Genomic DNA, 5,607 nt, shown 5'->3' with positions numbered 1-5,607 from the left:
ATCATTGTACACAGTAACAGCCACAGTGTATTATAAATGACTTTGATAGATTTAACTCTTCTCATCAATGCAAGGACCTAAAACAATTCCAAAGGATTTATGATAGAAAATGACCTCCACATCCAGAGAAAGATCTATGGAGTCTGAATGCAGAGCAAAGCAGACAATTTTTTGTTTTGTTTTGTTTTCCTTCTCATGGTTCCTCTCCTTCATTCTAATTCTTCTATACAACATAACTAATATGAAAATATGTTTAATAGAAATGTATATGTAAAGCCTATGTCAGATCACATGCCATCTTGGAGAGGTATTGAAAACTAAAAATAAATTAACTTAAAAATTGTATTCCATGTGAAAATGTAAGATCCTTTCTCACATATGGATTGTCTTGTTTGCCTGTATCTGTGTCACTAGGACTTAGCAAATTATCTGGCAGGGACACTTATCTAGTTATCTTCCTAGAATTTTTTGTTTGTTCATATACTACTACAAATATTGGTCCATAAATGACTATGCAATTTTCTCCACAGTTAACTCTTGGCTAAGATCAACATAAGTACTACAGAGTAAGATGACCATGAAACACATCCCTTGTTGACTTATGTACATAATGAAGACAAGTTTATTATTTTTCTCTTTATATGTGAATCATATCTTTGTTTAACTGAATCTTTTTCATGCAATTTAAAAAAGAATGTGAATATCAATTTATTTTATTTTCTCCTTTGGATTATAAATTTATCAAATATCTGAATGGGTGCCAGTAGTTAATCTAATGTTTGTAGATGCCTTAAAAACTACATGGTTTAGGGCACCTTCTGCCCCCTTTCCTGGCATACTGTCTGACTTAATCTGGGAGTCAAAGAGAAACCCTGCCCTATACTTATATACTTATACTATATATATACACTTACATGTTTCACAGATCAAGATACCAGGTAGCAATCTTACCATTGATGAGTTTCATACTAATCTAGTCTTATCCTTAAATACCAGGCAATCATTGTCCTAGGCTGTAGTGAAGGAAGGGAATTTAGCCATCACATATTCTAATATCTTCATTTAATGGATAAGTCAAGAGGAAGCCCAGAGGAATAGTGTTGTGTTTTTTTTTCCTCTCAAGTAGTAGAGCTAGGATTTAAACCCAGGTCATTTGACTACAAATTTTAGAGTTGTTCCACTATAAAATGATGCTTACTGCTATCATGAGGAACATGTCTAAAGATTTTCCAGTTTGGAAGAACCCAATTTCCCCATATCCCTTCAAGACGATTAGCTCATTCTAGCTTCTGCAGGATAGCCATTCCAATAGTATACAGCACCCTATTCCAGTGACTCATCCCTACTGCTAATGGCTCTCCTCTGAGATCTCCTGCCATCCACAATGAAAATATCTGTGTTGGTTTGCATGCGATAATTATCTCCACTGTTGTGGCTAGTAAATATTTTCTGCTTCAATAAACTATCCTTACGAAATTCTATGTCAAATCTCTCTCTGTCTCTGTCTCTCTGTCTCTGTCTCTTTCTCTGTCTCTCTCTGTCTCTCTGTCGCTGTCTCTCTCTGTCTCTGTCTCTTTTTTTCTGTCTGTCTGTCTCTCTCATCCTTGCCAAACACAAACTTGAAGCTTTTATGGTAGCACCTGCTAGAGTTCATTTTCCTATGAATTAATATTTGAGGATTCAGTCACCATGATGCATGATAAGGGATTGGTGTGTAACAAACATAGCAATCTTATTACACTATGGTTATCTTTGATTTGTGCAGCACATTTATAAATACTGTCTCTCTCTACTTAGGCAATTTGACTAACCAGAATACCCCATCCCCAAACCATTGCATGGACAAATTGTTTCATGTTTTCACAATCCTGGATTTATTTGGAGTCAACACTATAGACTTGGTAGTATGTATGCATTAACTATCATTTTATTTTCATCAAGGAATAAGTAGCCTTGTTGGTTGGAAAGGTATGAACAAATAAAATTTTATAATCCTCCAAAATCAGAATATTTTAATTCTACACCAAATGAAAATAAAATAGCATTGTTCCCATTTCCTTTCAACTCTTGCAAGTTTTTTTTTTCTCCTAAGCATCCAATTAGTGTCAGTTGCCTTCTGTTTTTAACTCCCTCAGGACGTTTCCACAGACTGTTTTTTTTAAATCCTCTCCACCTGTCCAATCAGAATTGAGCTCATCTCACCAAGAGATTTCACATAAGCTACTAAACAGCTCACAAGATAGCAACAGCTTTCAGTCACCATCAATCAAAGTAGATTTGGACTGACAACATAGCAATAAAGGTCTATATATAAAATTATCTTCATGGGGAGGGAGAAAAGGGAAGATGTCACCATGCACCTATGCCCTAAATAAATGTTCAGATAGACTTGCCACTATTGTTTTTCATGTATTAACATACTTCTCTGAAGAAATACACTGCTTCATTGACATCGAAGAGATGTCTGCTTCAATAACAGCAATTTCTGGGAGCAGATTAAATCCTAGACGTCTTTAGAGTGCACATTTTTTTTTCATTTTTCCTACCTTATTCTTTGTGGGCCATTTTTCTATATTGTAGTTAAATGAAAAACTAATTTGATAAAGTAATGATATTTGATGTTTTTTTCTTCTATTAGAATGTGAAATTTGCTGAATTTTAAAACAAATTTTGCTCAAGATATATCAGTTCAAGTTATAAAAATATATACTGCCCAAAGGATCTAATTTGATAGCAAAAGAGAAGAAAGTAAAATTAATCACTGAGTTAAGGCTTTTATCCAATTTTCTTCTTAATGATTAAAAAATCCTGCTGGGCTATGTCTAGTTTCTTTTGCCTTTCAATTTTTGCAAAGTCAGGGTTTATATCTCAATCTATACCTGTGAATGCTAGGAAAATAATAAATGCTGAATCACAGCTAAAGACTAAAAGCTAATCAGAGGATATGTGACCTAAATCAATCAGATCCAATTATTTTTCATACAAAAATCCTGAGATATTTTTCCTGGCACAAATATAGTACCAAAACAATCAACCCTTATTGGGGATAGTAGGTAGAACTCTGGTTAAATCTGTTAAGAGCACAACTCTATGACAGACAGCTATCTGACTAGGTAATATAATAGAGGACTGAGCTTGGAGTCAGAAATTCAACCTCACATACTTCTCATATGTGTGGCCCTGGTCAAGTCACTTGACCTCTTTTTGTCTCATTTTCCTCAATTGTAAAAGGCGGATAATAATAGTACTTGCCTCCCAAGGTGTTTTTTAGTATCAAATTAATCAATGAGTATAAAATGTGTAGCACTTTATGTAGTGCTATGTAAATATTATTGTTACTTCCAAGGTTCTCTGTGGCTTAATATTAAAACTGATTTTATAAAGAAGATAATCTTATATAAAGAAATTTTTTTAGTTTTACTTTTTACTTTTACTCAGTTTACTTACACACTGAAGGGGACGTGAAGGTGATTGGCAACTCTTATGCAATTGTCTGTGTTTTCTTAAAGGTGGAAGATAAGAGGGTTGCCCATATGTGTGCTATGCCTGCTCACGCACCTACAAAAATAGGTAATAGCATTGCATATATTGCAAAATACAAAATGAGATAATATTTAAAAGCACTTAGCACAATGCTTAATAAAGGCCTTTTGCTTTCCCTTCTACTTTACGTGCTTGTGTAAAATTATTTTGAGCTCCAGAAGACAGTTTATGTATACTCACTAAATGACTATAATTCTGAATCTACTGCCATTGTCATTAGTACATACTTATTTTGAAATGTCTTCTATAATTTTGTGTTGATGAGTTCACTGATTTACGTGAAATAATATGGCATTTTCTCTTTTCCCTTAAAGCTAATGTACTTGGGATTACTGCTCTGAGAAAGCCCCTTTGGAGTTGTTTGCTAATGACTTTTTGTTGTCTCTTTACTACCATATTGTTTTTAATCAAAGAGTAATCATTACAAAATAATTGTGCCTGAATTTTATGTTGTAAGTGTTGGAACTTCCAGGTAATGATGCTAGGCCTAAGGTGAAAAAGGAATCTCATGAAATGGTTGCATTACTCAAATTTGCACACCATATTTCTATTGGGCTGAAACTAATTACCATAATTTACATAATTGTAACTTTAAATACTGGGTATCATACTGGAATGATAGGTAATTATGAAATAGAGGCAGTTTTTTATCATTTAAAATTTAGAGGTCTAGAGTCATGAAGTTGAAATTCAGGCTCAGGCACTTACTAGATGTGTGATCCTGGGCAAGTCACTTAAAACTCTACCTCATTTTCCTTATCTGTTAAATAAGGATAATAATATCACCTGCCCTTCAGGGTTATTGTAAGGATAAAATAGGATAATACTTGTAAGGTGCATTGTAATCCTTAAAACACTATAGATATGTTAGCTATTCTTTTTTGTTTTCATCGCTCCCAGAGCAAGCACCCTAGAAAACCATCAGATTAAAGGGGAGAATCAAATCCATTGAGGTGTTTTACTGAGACATGATGCTATTGCCACCATGAATCCCCACTTCAGCTTGCCTTTTACTTAATAGTTCAGTACAGCAATGATTTTTCTGAGTCATATGAAATAGTTGTATTTATTGACAGACAACATCTAGGGTTTAAATTCCCTATGATGCACTGGATGATTAGTGTGTTTTTATTTAAATATAATCAATTTCTAAGATAATGGAAAAGTTTTTGACTTTGAACTAAATGTTAATTCAGTTTTGTCTTCTGTCCCCAAAAGGCCTAACTCCATTTAAGATTAGGTACACTTAATTTAAACATATGTGCCCACTATAGAATGGAATTTGAGAGCATGCAAGCACATCTGGCTTTCTACAACACAGACAAAATCAAACCTCTTTTGCAATAACAGCCTTGAAGTATTCTATCATAAATATTTATTGATAGTTAAGAAGAACCTCATTGAACTAGTGTTAAGTTTTAAACTAAGCAGTAACTGCCCTTTACTTGAACTCAGTTGGAAGCCTCCAAGGATATAATCCATAGCATTGGGCTATAATTGAATTGCAAGAGCTAAAACAACAAACTGAATAGAAAAGTTTGACCAGAAATAATTCTTTGAAAGGAAACTTTTTCACTCCTATAGCATGTTAAAAAATCAGGCACCTGAAAAAAAATCCTTGATTATTCTTTAATCACATCAGCAATCTGGAAGCCATATACCTAAATGAAGGGAAAGCCCTGGGCTTTCCCAGGAAATGGGTATATTGATTTCTGCGTTGGATACTGAACAGATGGATGAAGGCTATAATCCATTACTCCAAAAATCAATGTCATTTGACTCCTATCACTTTTCAAATAATAAATATTTAATTCTGGCAACTGGTGATGCTAATTGGAGAATATTGTGTGGTATAGACCTACAAAGCAAGGTAGTTTATTTAAAGTTAGTCAAGAAAGAATTTATCCAAATATGTTTTAGAAGAAACTGACCTACCATCATTAAGCAATTTACCTACATTTTGTCTTTCTGTTTTAAAATCATGCTCCTCCCCACCCCACCCCCCCAAAAATCTTGCTTTATTCCCATCAGGTAGAATTTCCATAGATTGCTGCTATATAGGAG

Source organism: Petaurus breviceps, unplaced genomic scaffold, assembly GCF_028583685.1.
Source record: "Petaurus breviceps papuanus isolate PSGF00001 unplaced genomic scaffold, PetGlider_PUasm1.0 126, whole genome shotgun sequence".
Classification (NCBI taxonomy): Eukaryota; Metazoa; Chordata; class Mammalia; order Diprotodontia; family Petauridae; genus Petaurus; species Petaurus breviceps.
The sequence above is the reverse complement of the archived record's forward strand: the minus strand, read 5'-3'. Positions refer to the sequence as shown.